The sequence below is a fragment of the Protopterus annectens genome, chromosome 12.part0 (assembly GCF_019279795.1).
Source record: "Protopterus annectens isolate FY-2018-M chromosome 12.part0, PAN1.0, whole genome shotgun sequence".
Taxonomy (NCBI): domain Eukaryota; kingdom Metazoa; phylum Chordata; order Ceratodontiformes; family Protopteridae; genus Protopterus; species Protopterus annectens.
Window position 1 is genome coordinate 1,546,193,690 of NC_056746.1, and position 22,233 is coordinate 1,546,215,922.

Consider the following 22,233-nt stretch of genomic DNA (forward strand, 5'->3'; position numbering starts at 1 on the left):
ATCACAGTCTCAACTTTGACACACATATTAGCACTACAATTAAAACTGTTAACAGAAAACTGGGCTCATTGTACAAGATAAAGTCCTTCCTTACCCCTGAAGCCAAAACTACCATTTCCCATACTCACCTGATGTCTACTCTCCTCTATGCTTCATCTATCTATACAAATCTTTGCAAAACTAACCTAAACAAACTAGCAACCTCCTACAACAACATTGCCAGATTTGCTACTGGTTCACCATATAGAACTCATCACTGTTTAAACCTCAAACAACTAGGCTGGCTTGAACTCCAAAACCAGCTACTATTTCAGCAACTTACAATTACCCACAAGATTCTCTTTCACACCAATAGGACTCCTATTCTTTGTAGCATTGCAATTCCTTATAGAAATCTTACTACCCTACGCTCAGCAAATAAACTACAAATATCCATCCTGAAATCCCTCAATAAAGGGGGACTCCCTCTTTTCAAATTCTGTGGGTAAGAGTTGGAACACACTCCCCAGCAACCTACAATTATGTCCATCCTTATCACTATTCAAACAACAGCTAAAACTACACCTTAAAGAACATTGGTTATGCCCATCTGCTAATCCAGATTAACATCTGCCAGCTATCATATTTCCTTTCCCCCCTCTAATACCCACTAGGGCACAATCACATCCTATTCATTCATTCATTCATAGTCAATAATGTAGTTTTTATATTTCCTTCTAACTTCATTAAACTTACTCCTCTTTTTTCTATAATCACTCTCCACCTACTGGTATTGTTCTTCGTCAATGTTAACTCCTATGCTACCTATGACATTTCACACTTCCTGATATTCTTCTATGTCTTTGTTAATACTTATGCTACCTATGACATTTCACGCAAACCTTGTCTAACATAACAACTAGAGGGTACCTTTCACCGCCTCCACTCTTACTTTCTTGTCCAAACATTATCAATCATTATTCCTCTTGTATATACTGCTCATAATACTACTGATTCGACACCCTAACTTTTCCTTCTCTAATCGTTTGTTACTTCTTTGCTAACCTCTCTTTCTCTAATGTTGTGTTTCTTCTTTGCTAACCCAGTCCTTCTTTGATCTTAATTCTTTTTTCTTTACCATTATTGTTTTTTTTTATCTATTTGCTATTGAAGCTACTTTAGTTCATTAATATACACCCTTTAGCTACGAACTGCATTTATTCTTTGTAATAATTTACTTTTCACAATTTTACTTTTATTTGTAATCCTGTTACATTACCTTATATTGGAGCTTGCATTAATTCTTTGTAATAATGTACTATTTACAATTTATTTTTATTTTTATTTGTGGTCCTGTTACATTACCTTGATGTTGGAGCTTATCTCCCCGGGCCTCTACTGAAAATGGACATGTATTCAGTTAGACAAATGTAAAATAAGATAAAAAATAAAATGGCTGCATTGCCCAAAGATGCCCAGATTCATCAGGTAGACAGGAGAAAACACCGGGAGGTGACCCTTAGACATGCCTGGATTGGTGTTTATTTGTTAAGTACTAGAAACTGATTTCCTCTAGACAAGTGAGGAAAGTTGAGTGCTGCAGTAATTTGTAGCTTATTTAGTGATTACGAGTTCTGAACAAGTGCTGAGCTCAAAGAAACAGACAAGTGGTGAAACTGAAAAACTGACTAGTTCTAAGAAACAAAATTAAGCTAGAAGGCTTCCCTCCAACACAGAAAGGCTTGGGGGCTCAGAAGACCACAGATAGTCCTGGACACAGCAACTCTGTATCCAGACTGGACTACCCACAGGAAAGACAGGAAATAAGCTTAGACAATTTTTTTTTTTTAAGTGGAAAGAGAGGCCTTCTAGCTTATTCCACCTTTGTGTGAAGCATCTGCTTTATATCTGTTTGAGTTTAGTGCAATATTTGTATATAAGATTTAGGTTTATGAGTTTAGAACAGTATCTGTTTGAGCGTAGTACTATCTGTATATACATCCTACCCTTATTCCTAGCCTCTAGCTAGATATTGGTATATCTGTTCATTACTATGTTTCATACTGTATGTATAGCTAATGCTTGCTGCAGTATGTATTATTTGCTATTGTTATGTATATTCAGTTGTTCTTCATGTACTCTGCTGCTCATTTATTGTTTTGTGGAGCTATTCTCCCCAGGCTTCCACTGAAAAAAGGACATATGTCCAGTTGGAATGCCTTGGTAAACAAATGTAAATAAATAAAAATAAACAATAACTTATACAGTCACTCTTCCCACCCATCACTTGCTTATGTACCCTCGTCATTGCATAGGGACAACACCTATGTACTCTTTAGACCAATATGCTTACTCAGAGAATGGGCAAACCATACATCTGCACCCTGATTGGGAACAAATGTTCTCCATCAGGGTATTAATGCACAACTAAAGCCTGCTGAAAAACAAGTCTGACACTTCACTGCAACATATTAAGGTACCATGAAGCTTGGACAGTAAGAAAACGAACAGTTGTCATTATTCTACACTTGCTAAGCAGGTATTATGGTGTTTAGCAAGCATAAAATTTAAATAAATAGTGAATGTTTACAAAAATGAAAAGTGTGCATTTGTGTTCATGTGTGTTTATGTCTGTGTATATGAGTGTATGCATGCCTGAAAGTGACAGTGAGATTGGGCGAACCATTATTTTACATTTGGTAAGCAGTGTTTTTGCTGTTTAGTGACTGTAAAATAAAGGTAACTGATTATTTAAAAAAAAATGGAAAATTGTTTGTGTGTGTTTATGTCTGTGTGTATGGCTACTTGGCATGTATGAAAGTGGAAATGTTTGTGTGTGTTAGAGAGATACAAAGAGATAGAGAGGCTAAGCAATCGAGCAGTGGTAGCAGCAGTTAAGACGTATGCATACCTCTCAGCCTGTTAGCTCAAGATATCTGGATAAAGCCTAAAATAATGGGGGATTCCCTAAAATAAGGACAAATTTTAAATATTACTCTTATAAACTTAGAAAGTTGTTAGCATAACAAGATTTGTTTCAGTATGCATTTTCTGAAAGAAAAGGCTGAAATTCAAATGTATGTCATTATTTAGTGACTTCAGTCCCCAATGACTTGTCAGCAAACCACACACTTTATGAAGAACAGACCCAAAATAAAAATTAGGTAGACATCTGGACAGTCTTTGAAAATCTGGACAGTTGAGAGGAATGGAGGTAAGAAACTTTTAATGCCTGGCATTATTAATTACATTTAATTATGTCTTTTAAAGCTAAACTGCTTCTAAATATTTATGTGTGTTTGTGTGAGCATCTGAAAGAGTGTGTGTACACATTCAATACTTATCAAACTTATATTTTAAATGTAAAATACTTCCTCCAGCAAAATTTATGTATACTACATTAAGTTTGAAGCATTAGGCAGAGAAACTACTTTACATCAAAAATATTAAACATACATACATGTTATATATGTATATATATAATTTATTGACATATATATATATATATATATATATATATATATATATATATATATATATATATATATATCAATTAAAAAAACAAAAACAAACAATTGCAAAACAATTTAACAGATAGTGCATTCTCTAAGTGCAATAATGTCCTCTAGGGTGTATACATAGCACCCTTCCATAGGTTCATAGGTAGGTACTAGGCTATTGGCCCAAGGGCCTACGTAAGCCTAGCCAACAAGTGTCCCTGGCTTACGCCACCCAAGAAAGTTATTTTCCTGTGCCACTCTCGAGCAGAGACACAGAAGTGATCCCCAGGATGTATTTCCTATTTCCCATCCACTCATCAAGATTTTTCTTGAAGAGTGCTAATAATGAACTTTGCTTGACATAGATGGGTAGCCTGTTCCAGAGTATGGGAAGTCTCTGGGACAGGAATATATCCCTCCAACATGTCCTGTTTATTGTGGTGACAAGGTTTAGGTCCCTAGAGTGTGTAGCTCAGAGGGATTGGGATTTCTTTAGGTGTAGCATGTCCAACAGCTCTGGGTTTTACATAGCTTTATATGTTAGGCAGAGATCACCTTGGAGTAGGCGATATGCTATGGAGTAAAGGTGGAGTTTTTTGAGGCAGTCAGTGTAGGACATTTGTTTGAGGCCAGTAATCCTCTTTGTGAGGTACTTCTGTGGCCTTTCCAGCTGCTGCAGATGTCTTGTGAGGTACATTCCAAAAGGAAGTATATTCAAAGGCTCAAAAAGGAAAGAAACAGTCCAAAATGTCTTAAATAAAACTTACTTTAATGGAAAGAAAATAAAAAATTCAAAATTACATCAAGCGCTTTCGCCTGGGATCATACCAGGCTTTCTCAAGATAAACCATTATTAAAAATTCAAAACTTAAATACCTTCAAGTCCAAGTCATGTGACTAGAACACCAATTAGTAAAATATGCAAATTAAACATTAAAGCAACCATAGATTCCTTCATTTAAATAAATTCATACAATAAACTGCAAACCAACAAGGTTATACTAGATATTTAAAGTACAATCCATATTAAAACAAGTACAGCAATCCTGCAAGACTACAAGCCAATTTGTAATACCTTAAGGCAACATTAAAAACTTGTGAAAAATTCATGTGTGCTTTGAGAACCCTTCAAAGATTGTAGGTAAAAAATCTTCTGCCCATCATACACAAAATAGGCAATAGTTAAAAAAGTTATTCAACACAAAACATTCTCCATGTTGGTAAAATAAACAACACACCCAAAAAAATATAAAGACATAAAAATATATAAAAATCATAACTTAGCCCTCCTCAGCTTTAAAACACTCATAATGCTAATACTGTCATTTAAACCTGGGGGCTTAGTTGCATTCAATTTGAATGTGTGTTGTTTATTTTACCAACATGGAGGATGTTTTGTGTTGAATAACTTTTTTAACTATTGCTTATTTTGTGTATGATGGGCAGAAGATTTTTTACCTACAATCTTTGAAGGGTTCTCAAGGCACACATGAATTTTTCACAAGTTTTTAATGTTGCCTTAAGGTATTACAAATTGGCTTGTAGTCTTGCAGGATTGCTGTACTTGTTTTAATATGGATTGTACTTTAAATATCTAGTATAACCTTGTTGGTTTGCAGTTTATTGTATGAATTTATTTAAATGAAGGAATCTATGGTTGCTTTAATATTTAATTTGCATATTTTACTAATTGGTGTTCTAGTCACATGACTTGGACTGGAAGGTATTTAAGTTTTGAATTTTTAATAATGGTTTATCTTGAGAAAGCCTGGTATGATCCCAGGTGAAAGCGCTTAATGTAATTTTGAACTTTTTATTTTCTTTCCATTAACGTAAGTTTTATTTAAGACATTTTGGACTGTTTCATTCCTTTTTGAGCCTTTGGATATACTTCACTTTGTTCTTGGTCCGGATCTGCACTGGTTTTAGTTTCTACATTCCAAAAGGGGCGTTGTACTCTATAATGGGTCTAATGAGTGTCGAGTAGAGAGGAACAATGACCTCTTTTTTCCTGGATGAGAGCCCTTTTAAGATGAGGTGTGCCACGTAGAAGGACTCCCTGACTACTGTGGTGATGCGACTATCAAAGGAGAGACTACTATCCACCTGGGTCCCAAGGTCTCTTATCATGCATTCGGTGTTAAGTAGATTGCTGCCTATGTGGTAGTTCATGGGTGCAGAGTTTTTACCAACGGGGATGACACTGCGCTTTTTGACATTGAGCTTGAGGCCATGGCTCTGACACCAGGCATCTGTCTCAGCGAGGCCCTTCTGTAGGATGTCCAAATAATTTGGGGACTTGACTATGGCTCCTAGTTTGCAGTTATCTGTGAACTTTGTTAGCCAGAGGCCTTCTATGTTAGCCTGCACTTCAGAGAAGTAGATACCAAACAGTAGAGGTCCCAGAATGGAACCCTGTGGTACTCCACTTGTCACTGCTTTGAGGTCAGATTTGGAATCTGCAACTTTTACAGTGTGGGTTTTGTCAGTGAGCCATTTGGCAACCCCTTTTGTGATGTAGGGATTTATACCTAGTTTAGTGAGTTTAGCTATAATTCCAGAATGGGGGATGGTGTCAAAAGCCTTGGCGAGGTCAAGATAGGCTGTGTGAACCACCTTACCCTCATCTACGGCTTTGGTGACTGCCTCAAAGAAGTCGATCAGGTTCAGGAGGCATGACCTGCCTTTCACAAACCTGAACTGGGTGGGATCCAGAGTTTGGAGGTTACCAATGTCTTTGTTTATGCATTCCATGATGATACGTTCCATGACCTTGCAGACCAGGCTTGTCAGGCTAATAGGTCGATAGTTCCCGGGATCAGTGGTGGCTCCCCCTTTGTGGAGTGGGGTAACTGTTGCTGTACGCCATTCAATGGGCACAAATCCTGATGCGAGGCTATTATTGAACATGGTGCTTAAGTGGAGAGCCAGTTCGTTCTGAAGTTGGTGTAAAACGCAGCCTGGGATGTTGCCTGGTCCCATGGATGCTGTGTTTTTGGCTTTAGAGAGTGCAGCTTTTACCTGCATAGTTGTCATTACAGGGACTCTGCATTCTTCCTGTATAGATATGGGACCTTTAGGGGGTGAGAGGGGGGTAAAGTTAGCACTGAACCTATCTGCCAGGATGTTGTCAATATCAGTTGGTTCTGTAATTTTCTTGCCTTTGTGCTGTAACTCAGAGCAGATCTGGATGTTGCCATCAAGATTCCTGACATAGCTATAGAATGCTTTGTGGTTGTCCATGGAATTAGTGGCAATTTTGTTTTCGTAGCTAGCTTTGGAGGATCTTATAAGGAATCTCAGCTTCTTACTGAGGCTGACCAGGGAGCTCCTCCACTCATGGGATTATACTTTCTTTTGCAACAGTTTCTTCCTTCTGTTGTACAGTTCGTTTATGGCAGGAGACCACCAGATTGGCTTCCTTTTTTTGGAGGATAGCGTCTTGGTTCTGTTTGGGATAGCACGATCCATGCACTCGTGTAAGTGCTTATAGAGTGCATTTGTGTAGGATTCAGCAGTTGTAACTGTATTGTCCATCTGCATGGGTGTCATGAAGTTTACCACTTCTGTGTTAAGAAGCATGAAGTTGGCTTTGGAGAAATGTTTTACTGTGGTTTCCTTAATGGGGGGGGGGGGTGGGGGTGGGATGTGGATATCAAGGGTGATTAGCTTATGGTCGGATCAGACTAACAAGGAGTTGACTTCAGGTGTGGAACACCGGTCACTCATGTTGGTAATGACTAGGCCTACGATATTGTTGCCCCTGCTGGGGGTGTGGATAAGTTGATCCAGGGCACTGGAGTTTATGAATTCCAGAAAGTGTTGAGCTAAGGAGCTGGTACACGAGTAGTTTTCCCAGTTAATGATGGGGTAGTTGAAGTCGCCCATTATTAGGGTGTTAGATTGAACCCTACTATTTTCCAGTACATCAAGAAAAGAGGAGTGGGAATCCAGGAGTGTAGATGCACTCTGCCTGTGTTGTCAGGGCTCAGATCACCCTTGGGCATGCATTATTTACACCCTGTTGGCCATTAATTCTAGTGCAGATAACCATCGCAGCCCTACCTGTGCTCCCCTCCCCTGTTAGCAGGTTACTGTGGCTCAACTCTCCCAATAATACAAGAATCCATATGTTTATCCAGTCACCCTTCCCATCTGCCACTGGGTTGTGTACTCATACTGCAGCAGATGTAGAGGCATTTTTCACTCTGTATATCAATACAATTGCTTAACTCCAGATTATCTGGCTATACTACATAACATTAGATAGAATACCACAATGGTGATGTAATTAGTAACACAGCGTCATACTGCATTTAGATAAGAATTCCCACAGTTTGCTATGACTATACCACTGTAATCACATACTTGACAAGAAAACATTTTATACAAATCCTGCTCATGCAAACTACCTCAAATCCTCTGGCTGCACTCAGTGACATTCTTTCAAAGTTATACCACCATCTTCACAAAATTATTTGGAGATATTCATCTTAAGCCAGGTCTTCAAATTCCTGCCAGTCAAATCCTTTCTGTTTCAAGCACCAAAATCAAAAACTAAGATCTAAAACTTGTCTTCCTTAATGCCTGCAGTTTAAATAGAATGGTCTTCTCTGTAAGGCTGGCTATTATTACAATGACCCCAAATATTAAGTATTTTGGAAAGCTGATGAAGGATGATTTTTGTCCTTCATATCACATTGAGTGCAATTATTTTATAATGAATGTCCGAAAACCTAGTGGTGCAGCCATTCTCCTAAGAGAAAAGAACACCACCAGTGATAGTGCTGGCTTTATTAAATCAAATGCTAGTGATGCCAAAAAACCCAACTGGGTGTGTAGTCACATCACTTAGGCTGGTCTACTCACCTTTCTATTAAATCTATGCATTTTGTCTCCCATCCTGTCTGTCAACTCTAAAATGTGTAATAACTCAAATGTATCCAAAAGGAATTCATAAAAGAACCAACTTAATTGGAGACTTTGACATCAATGTTATTGGCACTGATTTGTTACCATTAAATAAAATGTTATCTCAGCTTGGTATTGGTCATTTGGTTAACATACATCCAGGACCAAATTCTTATTCACAAAAGCCTTGATCTCCTCATCACTAACATACAACCCATATTCCTACAACATAACAGCCTTAGATATCACTGCTTATGGCTTGCTCTGCGATCGACAGCATGGATAACTTAATTCTTTCTGCTTTTATCTCACCCACAGACTCCACCTATTGTGATATAAATTAAGGTCTCATCTCTGCTGGCCTCTATGTTGCTTGCTAAAACCGTGCATGTGTCATGCCATGACAGCTCACCAATCTGTATATTCAGTAAGTGGCTCTACATGTGTAGAGCCTCGCAAATACAGTAAACATCATGGCATGCTAATTACAGCATAAGCAGCTGAATTGTATGCCAATCAACCAATCCAAGAGGGTAGATCTATTCAACAAGCTATAAAGGAATTGTGTACACATAGTTTTTTTTGCCTTGATTTCCCAAGCCTATTGGAATACAGTCACAAAATCTACACTACATGGAAAGAATGTTAGGGGCTCCTGCTGCTGTTCTGCATGTGTATGTGCAACAAACTCAAGTCTATGCTGTTGCTGCTAATAGACCTCAGGCAGAAGGGAAAGAGTATATAGATCCTGTTTAACTTTTTGTGGTCTGCATGAGGTGATAATTAGTAGATCACTACAGGGTGGACAGATACACACTACAGGAACTCTGCAATTTCTGTCATTCTCAACTGACAGCAAGGCCAAACCAAGGGGAACCAACACCTGTGGAGACCAAGGTATGTATAGCACTCAGAATTTTAGCTAGAGAAACCTTCCAGAGACCAACAAGGGGACATGCTGGGGATATCACCGGCATCAGCATCCAAGATCCTACATCAATTCCTGAATGCTATGCTACAACATGCCAGTGACTACATATATTTCCCTTTACACCTGAAGACAGAGCTGCAACTATGCAGGAGTCCTACCCCACAGCACACTTCACTGAAGTCTTGGGTGTCATAGACTGCATGCACATTGAGATCAAAGCACCACCCAGGGAACAGGGAAGGGTCTGCATAAACGGAAATGGCTTCCACCCCATTAACTTCTAGATCACATATGTTCTGAATGTTTGTGCTGGCAACCCTGCATTTACCATGACTACCATATTTGGCACAACTCACAGCTCTACTAGAGGTTTTCCAGGAAGGATATCCCACAAGGCCATTTACTGGGACATGCAGGGTATGCACTGGAACCATGGCTGATGACACACATCAGAAATGCACACAGACCCTCAAAGGAACACAATAATGAGGCACATGCACAAACAAGAAATATCATAGGGCATGTGTTTGAGCTGCTGAAGTCATGGTTTCAATGTCTAGATACATCAGGGAGCCCTGCAGTATGATCCCTGTACTTGTGCCAAAATTACCATTGTCTGTGCTATCCTACACAATATTATCCTGAGAAAACAGCTGCGACAGGAATACTAAGGGGACAGAGCAGACATTCTACCACCAATGGCAAGATCACCACAGCAACATGCAGGTGAGGACTCAGAGATGGGAACACCAGCAGCTGTGGGTGTAGGTAGATGTAGGAGTGCCAAAGAGGCAATGGATAGTACACATGCTGACCACCTAAGGGGTACAAATTTCATCCTATGCACATATATACAGTAAAACTGATGCCAGACAATGCTCATAACCTTTACTTACCCATGTAATGGCTGTGTACTGCTAACATCGGACAGAGTCAGGCCCAAATTACAACACTTGTAACTGCAGAACTATCAAGGTAAGTGTTGAACCTGGAACATGAAAATAAATGGGTAACAACACAAATGAATGGCAGATAGTCGCATACTGTTACTTAAAAATGTACTTAGGGAGAATGTGTATGAGCTGTCTAGCAATGACATCAATAAGTGACAGGACTTCTGCCATTTTTCAGCTAGCATACCTCATGCATTGAAAATACACACAATAGAAAAAGCAGCCCAAAGGCTAATTATCCCTACATTCTCGGAAGTGGAGTAAAAAGCCTCACTGATGCAGCAACAATTTCAAAGTAGCAATCACAACAGTAAAAAGGCTAAAAGAAATCAGTAAAAGTTTCAAAATAGCATCAACAATACATATACTAAACAGTTAGCTATGCACCCTGTATATCAGAAACAATACATACATATCCCTAAATCCAAAAGATAGAAACAAGGTGATGTCATGGTTATCATGATTTGCACAGGGGGAGGTTGGGGAGCAGGTCAGGAGGTCAAGGCTAACACAAGGGTAGGGCTGTGTGTTAGTAAGAAAGACAGGCAGGCAGAAATGTAGATAATTATCAAATAGGCACTGAGACAGAATGAGCTGCAAGTGAATGTCTCATGTACTTGTTATGTGTGTGTGTCTGCATGGGCACTCAATGTGAAATGTGTGTGTGAGTGTCTGCATGATCACAGCCAAGCTCTGTTCTAGCTCTATGCCCTGACATGTCAGACAGGTGTCAGCCATGCATGGTAGTGGTATCAGTTCATCATCATCACCCGTGACAGTGATAACTGGCTCTGCTAGGAGTTGAACTGGCATGTCCATGCCCATGGTCAGATGTTCAGGTGCTACCGGAACATTTTATTCTACAAGCAAATATAAAAGTTGCCATATGTAAATTTACCAGGAAGCTGCTTCTGGGACACACTTGTCCTCCCAGCTCCATCAGCATTGACATCAAGCACACAGTTTGCAGTCTCCACTGAGCTTTCTGGATCCTTATCAGTGGACAGGAACTCCTGATTTGCTGTCAGTGGCGGCTCAGTAGCAGAATCACCACCTGCAGCCAGATGTTCTTGGGCAACTGCAGCTGCCCTTCTCTGGGCTGATGAAATCATATCAGTGGCCTGATGTCACACCTGATCATAATTTCTGCTGCAGCCTCTAACTGTGTTGACATCATTGACTAACTGGTTCCATACTTCCTTTCTGGCAGCCATGCCACTATGTCCTCTCTCAAGCAGAAAGACTCCATGGTGCCTCAGATCCGTTATTATCACCTCATTTTCCATGTCACTGAGAGAAGGTTTTCATGGATTTGTAAACTTGGGTGCCATAATCTTATGTGACATAAAAGAGAGAAGGATAAAACAGATAAATATCACTTATCTAATGTATTACTACAAAAAATAATCAGTCTTTGGACCCTTTTGTCAACATTAGGCACTTGAAACACACTTTTATTTTAATACAGTTCCCCCTCACATGCAAACAAAGGTTTGTACAAATCAAGGAGTACCACATTAGGTAATGTATATATGTCTCCTACAGAAATATCAAAATGCCTACACATTTTCAATAGAAAAGCACTTGAAACACACTTTTCTTCTTGGGCCACAGAATGGTAGGTGGCTCTCCTACCCCCAAAACACCAAACAAATGAAGGTTTGTACAAACCAAGGAATACCACAGAAGTAATGTATATATACTTTCCACACAATTACCAGGATGTGTACACATTTACAAGAGAAAAGTTAATATGTCAGTCACTTCTCACTGTGCCCACTACTCCCAGGGAGGTTGACCCGGGCCATCTCAAAACCATTACAACAGTGTTAGTGACAAGTACATTACATTTCTCTCCAATAACACAGAAGATTGCAAAATCACATTTTAAAATACTAGTTATGCTGAAAGTATAACCTATCTCAGAAATGTAAATGCCTGTCAAAACAGTGAAGTATAAGATGTGCATACAGATAAAATGGCCATTTTTCCTGGATATATAAATACATTTGTAACATTTTACAAAATTTAAAATGTACTTGAATAATGCAAGCATACCTTAACCAAATTATAAGCCTTCTATATAGAGAAATCACCTTCAAAGGAATACCAATCCTCTGTCTCCTAACCTTCAAGTTCCCAACTGCACAGTTACCTTTTATAGTGTAGATTCGGCCCTCTGAGCACTGGGAAGATGCAAATGAGGTGTGAACTCATTAGGATTGCTGAATATCTAACTTTTGACTTTGTGTAGCAGATGCAGACATGGTGTAGGTTCTACACCTGTATTGGCTGCTAATGGCTTGCAGCAGTGAAGGATTAGTTTGAGAGAGAAGGAAAACACAGCAGCAGTTCAGACACCCTTCACTGCAGTGGGTTTGTCAGTGAGGATATACTTAACAAGTGTGGAATTAACTTCAGCAAACTTTTCCATGAAACAAAATACTACAAATGTATAATTTTGATTACCAATAGAAAAACTCTCCTGCCTTTGTTTAAAACTGCTTTTCACTGCCATGTTTTTTTTTATCCCACATTTAAAGGAAAATGATACAAAATGCACTATAGACTGCATGCCTGAGATTACAGCAGAGATAAAGGAAGAATGAACACAATATAAAGAAAAGACAAAGCTACATTTGTGCACATGCATTCATAAATGGCTGTGTGATCACTCATTGCACTAAATACTGTAGTAGAAATGAGAATTGCTTGTAAGCACATGATTTGATTGCTGTGGCAAAGTTGTGTCTGCACCAAAGAGGGAGCGCACACCAACTATGTCATGTAATTTCATTACTCAGATAGTTTATATCCAGAGCTGTGTACATGTTTAACGTGTTTGACTGTAATTTTTTTTGTGTAGCATGCAGATTAGTGTAAACATGGTCAAATGTATAAAAATGTAAAAATCATTGTCAGTTGCTTAAGGAAGCACAATCATGCCTAGTGGCATTGTGTAGCAGTCAGCACCTTGGATGATAATGACAGTTTAAATTACACTTGCGTCCCAACTGTGTGTGCAGCACAAAGTGTAATGACATTGAAATACACAATAGATAAGATAGTTAGAATGTGGTTCAATTTCCGGAGTAGTTTTTTTTTTCTTTTTTTTTCTTTTTACTGAAGAATGATCATAATGAATATTGACAGAAATAATAAAGAATACACAAACAAAGTTCACTGCTGAAGGAAAAGAAAATTAAACAATGTTACTTGCTTTGCCTTCCTTCGTCCAAACATGCTAAGTGGCAATGTGTGTCCATCAGCACTCTGGACAATACTGAGTTTGAAAGATACAACTGCTGCTTAGCTTTCCCTGTGGCAGCAGGTTTAAGCTCATAGCTATAACCCAATTTAGCCAGGGTTCTATTACAGCAGACTACCTATTTTTTATTAATAGTGTTTGACTGTAATTGTTAACTAAACTAAGTAATATAAAAGTAATTATACATAACAATAAGTATGTATAGCAGGTTGATTGAGCATACACATGGTATCATAGCTGTTATATGTATATCTGTTGTAGCCTGACAATGATGATTATGTAATTATAGCTCACTGACCGAACCCACACTGTGAAAGTAGCAGACTCTAAATCCAACTTCAGATCAGTGACAAGTGGAGTACCACAGGGTTCAGTCCTAGGTCCTCTCCTGTTTGGTATCTACTTCTCTGAAGTACAGGCTGACACAGAAGGTCTTTGGCTAACAAAGCTTGCAGATGACTGCAAACTAGGAGTCATAATCAAATCTCCTAACGATGTGGATATCCTACAAAAGGGCCTCACTGAGACAGATGCCTGGTGTCAAAGCCATGGCCTTAAGCTCAATGCCAAAAAGTGCATTGTCATCCCTTTTGGTAAAAACTCTGTACCTATGAACTACCACATAGGCGGTAGTCTACTTAACACCGAAAGTGTGATAAGAGACCTTGGGACACAGGTGGACAGTAGTCTCTCCTTTGATAATCACATCGCCACAGTAGTTAGGAAATCCTTCTACATGGCACACCTCATCACAAAAGGTTTCTCATCCAGGAAGAAAGAGGTCATTGTTCCCCTCTACTCATCACTCATTAGACCCATTATAGAGTACAATGCCCCTTTTGGTATGTACCTCACAAGACATCTACAACAAATGGAAAGGCTACAGAAATACCTCACAAAGAGGATTACCGGCCTCAAACAGATGCCCTACGCAGACCGTCTCAAAAAACTCCAGCTTTACTCTATCGCATATCGCCTACTCAGAGGCGAGCTCTGCCTAACATACAAAGCTATGTCAAACCCAGAGCTGTTGGACATGCTCCACATAAAGAAATCCCAATCCCTCCGAGCTACATGCTCTAGGGACCTAAACCTTGTCACCACAATAAACAGAACATGCTGGAGGGATAGATTCCTGTCTCAGAGACTTCCCATACTCTGGAACAAACTACCTATCTATATCAAACAAACCTCCTCATTAGCACTCTTCAAGAAAAATCTTGATGATTGGCTGGGAGATAGGAAATTCACCCCGGGGATCACTTCTGTGGCTCTGTTTGACAGGGGCTCAGGAAAATAATTTTCTTGGGTGGCAAAAGCCAGGGTACCGTTTGGCTAGGCTTATATAGGCCCTAGGGCCAATAGCCTAGTACCTACCTATGAGCCTATAAATGTATTTTCAGACCTGGGATGGACTGCATAGTTTACTGACAGTCATCTGCACACCTCCCATAACACAAATATAGCTGTAAAACAGAATGCATTGTGTGGTCTGAACAAGAACTCAAAAATCTACCCTGAAAGTAATACGAGTATATGAACTGAAATCCAAAAAAAAAGGCACCTGTCCCACAAAAGAAATTGTCCCATGCATACTTTTCCACTTCACATGTGCATCTTCTCGGCACACTTGATTTGGTCTAATTGGCTATACAACATGATTGCAATGTTGTCACCCATCTGTGTTGCGGTGACAGTCCAAATTCATCTAACTTTCTATCCATGTTCACATTACAGTGTTAAAAAAGTATACCTATGATTCTTTTCTAATTCCTGTCTGCAAATATGTTTATTATTTCCCCTTTGTTCTTCCCCCTGCTTGCCAGCTACTCACCTATTTCCTAGCTACCTCGTTTTCCCACCTTTAATCTGTTCAGAAAATAGAGTCACATACCCTAGACATGGCCAGAAATGGCCCATAATAAAGCCTCCACTTTTTGTCCTTTGCATTTGAGCAGTGTTTGGCATCATGCACCAATGCCAAGTGGCAGTGAATGGCTTTTCATGTCCTGTAGCAAAATCTGGTGATGTTTTGCCATCAGCCACACTAGTCCAGGTATCTCCGTACAATGTCACTTAAACTTGCTGCACTAAAGGAATGTAGAGTTAAACCAGAGTAAAGACACTACTTTGAAACATTTGCTTTGACAGTTATTTAGACTGCTGAATGTAGCAAAATGCAAATTACTCTGTGGAATGTTAACATAAATCACTGATCTGAAGTGTTATTTTTTTTAACAATACCTTCAAGGGTTCAACTCCAGATGCATCTCTCATCCTTTCTTAGTGTGATGATATATGTGTATGCTATATTTAATCACTCACTTATTTTTAAAATTGCCACAATTATTAATTTTTTTATGAATATATATATTGATTACGGGTCCAAAATCAGTATCTGAAGTGACATTCATCCCCACTGCTATTACGTATTTAGCTAATCTTGGTCTACTTCTCATAAGAGCACAGCGTTGTGAGTCCACAGAAAGAAATTTATTAGCAAAACGTTGTCCACAACTTTTTGCTAATAATTTTTTTTCTGTGGACTCGCAACGCTGTGCTCTTTTTTGGATTACTGGTTGTATTTCGAGTGCATTTAACACCATTATTTTGGATCTACTTCTCATAACCCTGTTGTCCTTCTCCTAAGTCTTCTCTACTCTTGTGTCACTCACGTCTTACAACACAGCATTTAATGTTAATAATGACAACAAATCAAAAAAATGACCATTAATGTTCCAATAAAAAAATACTGATAGGTGTATTTCCATCTCTCCTTGCATTCATCCTATCACTCCAATTCCTCTGCACGTGTGTGTATCTAATAGTTTGTCAGATGGTGTCTGCAGACAGATTTGACTGTGCTGATGGTTAATACTAGAATGGTTGCTTAATTCAATAGTTTATCATTGCTTGTGTGCTGCAGAATGTTTTAAAGCCATCTTTAGGATTCTGTTTTTGACATGTTCAGGTGGTGGATGAAACCTTCATCCAGTGTGATCTACAAACTGTCTTTACTGTGACAAAGCATACTGCACACACTTTTCAGGATATATAGCCATACACAAATACTTATCATGTCTGCTGAGTCAGAAATCATCATTTCAAAACATGTACCACCCTTGTCATTTCTAGAAAAATGTGCACACAATTAAATTGTGATTTGCAGTGAGGCTTGCAAAGCAACTGATAATTGTACCACTGTATAGAGGTAGGCTTTAATGATAGAAAAGTATGTAAGGTACATCATTTATTGTAGTATTTTTTTGTCTCATTTGCAGTAATGATCACATTTACTTTGGTAATGCCATCCTGTCACCATCTGTAAATAAAGAGAACAATCTGTTAAGGCACTTACTGTTCTAACACCTGCTAGCACAGGGTGTATCTTTTTGCACTCAGTACTGTCCAAAGTGCTGATACCCACACATCATTATTTAGCCTGCTTATGTGAAGGAAGACAAAATAGAAATATTACTATTTTTTCCATTTAAGCAAAGAACTTTGCTTGCTTGTCGCTTAACACTGGTCAAATGAGGAAGGCAAGAGCAACACGTCTTCATGTCATAGAAGTAACATTTCCAATAAAAACTACAGTGTGAACAGCATAGTTTCTGTCAACTCTTTCTCACATAACATCTATGCCTAAGTAATTCTCAAGTTCAAGTTGTGTTCATGAAATGGGAATCTCATATGCACTAACACCTTGCCATTGTTCTCTCAAATGAGTTTCTCGGGGATGTGCTATGTAAACAAGTGTTTGGCATGTATCACTATAGTTATGGTCCAGTTATCCTCCATCCTATCAAAATACATTCTTAAACACAGCAGAAGGGAAGGGGCTTGTTATTCACTGATGACATACTTACATACAGTTATGTGTGCCCTGCAGCAATGCACTTGTAAATGATATCTCAGTAATAGGTCCAATGTCAAGTGCACTACAGAAATAAAGAGCATAACTGCATTGTTACATTTGTTATGGGTTTTTAGTGGCACTGGGTATTGGTCATCACTGTTCAAAACACATTGATATTCCCCCAGATTCAGCAAGCCATGCACGGTGTGCATGAACATTGCAGGAGGTCCAGCAGGCAATATGTCCGCAGTGCGATCCAGGAATAAGCTACAGGGATGTGCACGAGCCCTCCTGCACTATTCCTACATGGATGCAGCTCCAGTATGCAAATTACCCCATTTGCAGGTGAAAACCATGCAAATGAGGTGAATTTGCGAACCAGGAAGCTGGCAGCCGGCTGTGCAGGACTAGTGTAATCTGTAGAAATGTACTCAGTTAGTAACTGAGTACATTTCTGCAAACTACAAAAAGGAGCCATGACAGCTAAAAAAAAGGGTGTATATAATGTGTAAAGCATGCCAATGGTCAAATATATGGCCATTGGCATGGAAAACCGTTAAAAAAATTAAAAAAAAACATTAATTTTTTTTAGCAGATTTCAGCTGTTTAAGCGTAGGGCAGCGGTGCACAAATGGGATCGGGTGAAAAATAAAAAAATAACCTGAAATAAGCATTCCAACCAGAATCACTATTTTGCCATTATACTCAATGGCAGGCAGAGACAACATGACCAGAGAATAGTGGCTGCTAAGGGGGGAGGCTTAGTGTGGGACCTGTAACTATGCATCAGCAGGCAATCCTATGCAAATGAGGGGAATGATACTGAATCCCAGATTTTCCCTCAATGCTAGTCAGCACCAAACAGTGTAATTGCAGGAATAGCTTGGTGCAAGCCTAGGAGTTAGCTGACATCATAGGGAATGTGTCAGGCATATTGTAAGCAGATTGGAGCCCTGTGGCTCGGGTTTGCCCTTAGCTTAGCAGAGCTAAGCAAGGGGGTGTGTCTGAGGCTGCCTAGCACTCTTTACATTGCCTAAACGGGTGTGCACACCATGCACCAGGTTTTAAAGGGAAAAAGAAAGTAAACCAAAAAATAGTAGCTCTGTGCACATTTGAGCACTGTGTTTGCACAGGGCACCCCCGGGTTTAAACAGGAAGGCAATGGGAAGGGAAAACTGTAGTAGGAAGGTAATCAAAGAAAACTAGCATAGCTGGCAGGTGAAATGTATCATAATCAGCCAATTACACAGGCAGCAGACCAGCCCAGCCCAGAACACTACTAAAAACTATGCAAACACCTTTCCCTCTGCTTTTCCCCCACATAAATTTTAAAAAACAAAAACAAGAAAATGATAGGAGCTGCAGTAGCTATCATACATCAACATGTGAAAGAAATTAATGTCCTGTGACCACTGAACAACTCAAAAAATTATGCACGAAGCACCAAATAACAGGACAGCAAACAATTCTCGTTTGGTTGAGAGAATAAAGGAAATCAACTGTCTGGATTCCAGCTGTCCTGTTATTTGGTGCTTCGTGCATAATTTTTTGAGTGAATACATCAACATGTGGAAGAGGCTGAGGGTGGTGAGGATGAGAATGCTGTTGAGCAACCCACAGTGAGGAGATGGAGAAGAGTGTACAGACCCAGGTTAACCTACCAGGGGCTACATGAGCTGGAGATAGTGGAGCACTATAGGGTGGACAGGGACCTCCTACAGCAAATTGCTGAGCTGTGCCGGCCACACCTGACACACAGTACTAACAGAGGGGAAGCCATCTTAGTGGATACCAAGGTATGTGTAGGCCTAAGAATACAAATCACAGATATCTTCCAAAGGACAACTGGGGGTATCATGGGGATCTCACAGGCATCAGCATCCAGGGTACTCCACCAGTTCTTGGATGCCATGTCAGCACATGTCGGTGAGCATGTATATTTGCCCTACACCCGTGAGGCATTGGCCAGCAATATGCGTCTCTTCCACCAAATAGCAGAATACCCTGAGGTAGTGGGTGTTATAGACTGCATGCACATACACATCAAAGCACCACCCGGTGAGCGGGGCAGAGTCTAAATCAACCCCAAGGGCTTCCCATCCATCAACTGCCAAGTCATGTACGATGTCCAGGGCATTATAATGAATGTGTGTGCTGGCTGCCCTGGAAGCTATCATGATTCCCACATGTGGCATCTGATGCAGCTGTACCAAAGATTTGCCAGTGGGGACATCCCTCATAGTTACCTAGTGGGGGATGCTGGTTATGCACTGGAGCCATGGCTGATGACACCCATGATAAATGCACACACACCCAAACAAGAACTTCATAATGAGGCGCACGCACAGACCAGAATTATAATAGAGCGTGTGTTTGGGATGCTCAAGTCACATGCCTGGATACCTCCGGTGGAGCCTTGCAGTACTCTTCAGCTACATGTACTCAAATTGTCATCGTATGTACCATGCTACACAATATGATCCTGCGGAAACAGCTGCAGCAGTAACAGCATGGGGCAGGGCCACACATCCCCCCACCATTGCCAAGGCTGCACAGGCACAGAGTGACTCAGAGGAGGAACAACCTGAGTCTGCCCCACTAGGCAGAAGGAGGTGTGCCCAGTATGCTCTGGCCTTGGCAAAGAGGCAATGCATAGCACATACACTGACACAGGAGGGACCCAGGGAATGACACCTCTCTCTGACTCACACATATGGTAAAAGGGATGCCAAACATGACACTACCTGTGCTCAACCATGTATAGGAAGTGTACTATGTGCATCCAGCATAGGCAGCCCTCTGGCACCATTCTCAGCACTGGCACACCCACAAGATAAGTCACTGTTCTTACCAATTGCCGAATGGAGTAGCATGTATTGTTACTTGTATCTATGGTATGGATGTGAGCATGCAAGGGAATCAGGTGATTGAATTGGATGCCAGCAGATAGTAGACACCTATAGTGGCAGCATAAGATCTGTGACAAATACTGGTGTCACCATAGTAGCCAGTACTATACATGGTTGACAAGACCCACTGCAGGAAATGTGCTGGGCCATGTGTGTCCATATGACACATACATGCCAGTCAGGGAGATTCACATACCCAACAACAGTCTCGGCCAATAGGACAGCTGTAGACAAACACAAACAAAGGCTGTGCTAAAGCCTCTGAATAATGCCTATGGGTAACCCCCCCCCCCAGGCCTACACAGACAGACTACATCAGGTCACGCAGTGGGATGTTAGTTCTAAAGGGTAAGAAATCAGAAACTGATATGTAGGTCAATCAAACCTAAGACCTGTAGTACACTGATATATCTCTAGTCAGCATGATAGGCTACAGTACAGAATGAAATGGACTACCTGACATACCAGTACAGTCATAGCAAATTTGTACAAGTGTCAGGTGTGCCCCCCCCAATCCTATGTAGAAATATAGAAACAGTCCCCCCCAATCCTATGTAGAAATGTAGTAACAGTCAGGTGTGCCCCCCCAAGCCAATTTAGAAATGCAGTAACATGTATGTGTAGATATAGTACCAGTGGAGCACAGATGACTTGAGGTGGCCAAGGTAGCAGGATAGATTGTAGCATTTGTACAATATGCAGGTATGCATTTGTTAGGTTGGTGTGTGCTTCATATTGTGTGAGAGTGGTCAGTATGTATGCATGGTGAGGTTTGACCTGGTGGCCATTGCCCAGTACCGCCAATGACAGAGCCAGGTCCTCACAACTGCAGTGCCAAACACAATGCTCTCCAGTATAGCACATTATAGTAGTAAGCCACTGTAAATGTATGGAGGTAATATGTGTCACCATCTGAAAGATGGACATGGCATGACTCTAGAGTCAGATATACAAGCAGTACACAGGGAAAGGTACCCCAGACAGACAGTGTATAATGTGTAACTGTGAAATGGGCACACCCTTGGATTTGTATATACAGGTGTGCATCACATTATCTGGGCTTGTAGTAGGGAATAATGATGTCATCTGGCCAAACACTTGCAGATCACAAAGCTCATAGGAATGATGTATTGGGAAACAGCTGATGTCTCTGCAAAGCCAGCATAAGTGGAATGCCCCATGCATATCTCTGAGTCAGATGCAAGTAGTGTCCACAACACACATGCACCCAGCTCACCCAATCAGCACCCACAGGTACCTCTCCAGTCTTATCCCTGCTGTTGGGAATGGGTACAATATGACCCCCACCTGTGTATGGCAATAGCGAGATAATGCAGCATGCAGTGCAGGTGTCCCATGCAGGTGTGTGCTTAGCTGTAAGCAGCACCCTGCCAGCATCCACACCACCTGATAAATACTGATAGAAACTTTTGGCATGAACACCTAGCACACCTACCCTGTCACACCAGGGGAATATACTATATGGCAGTCTGGTACTGTAGGACTGACAGAATGCAATGGCCTGATACAGCTTGCTTGCATCACCACCAAATGGCCTAGAGTCCTCTGCCAAAGACTTGCACCTCACCCGTACTGCCAATGTATGTTATGTCATAGACTCCCAAATAACATAACACAGTCCACAGAACCCATATGCAAGGCCATGTTGACAAACCACAGTAACATATCCACCATGTCCAACTGCATGAACTGTGGACCAAGACTAATACACTGCTGTGATGAGGTGATACCCATAGGGAAAGTATCAGAGAATGTATGCATAATGTATGGAAGAGGATAGAATAATAGAGGGGGGGGGGAGCATGGAATGTGCAAAGTCCAAAACACAGCCATGTGTACATACTATCCCTGGCTGCAAACACAAAAATGAGTGGCTACAAACCTGCCCATACACTGCAATAG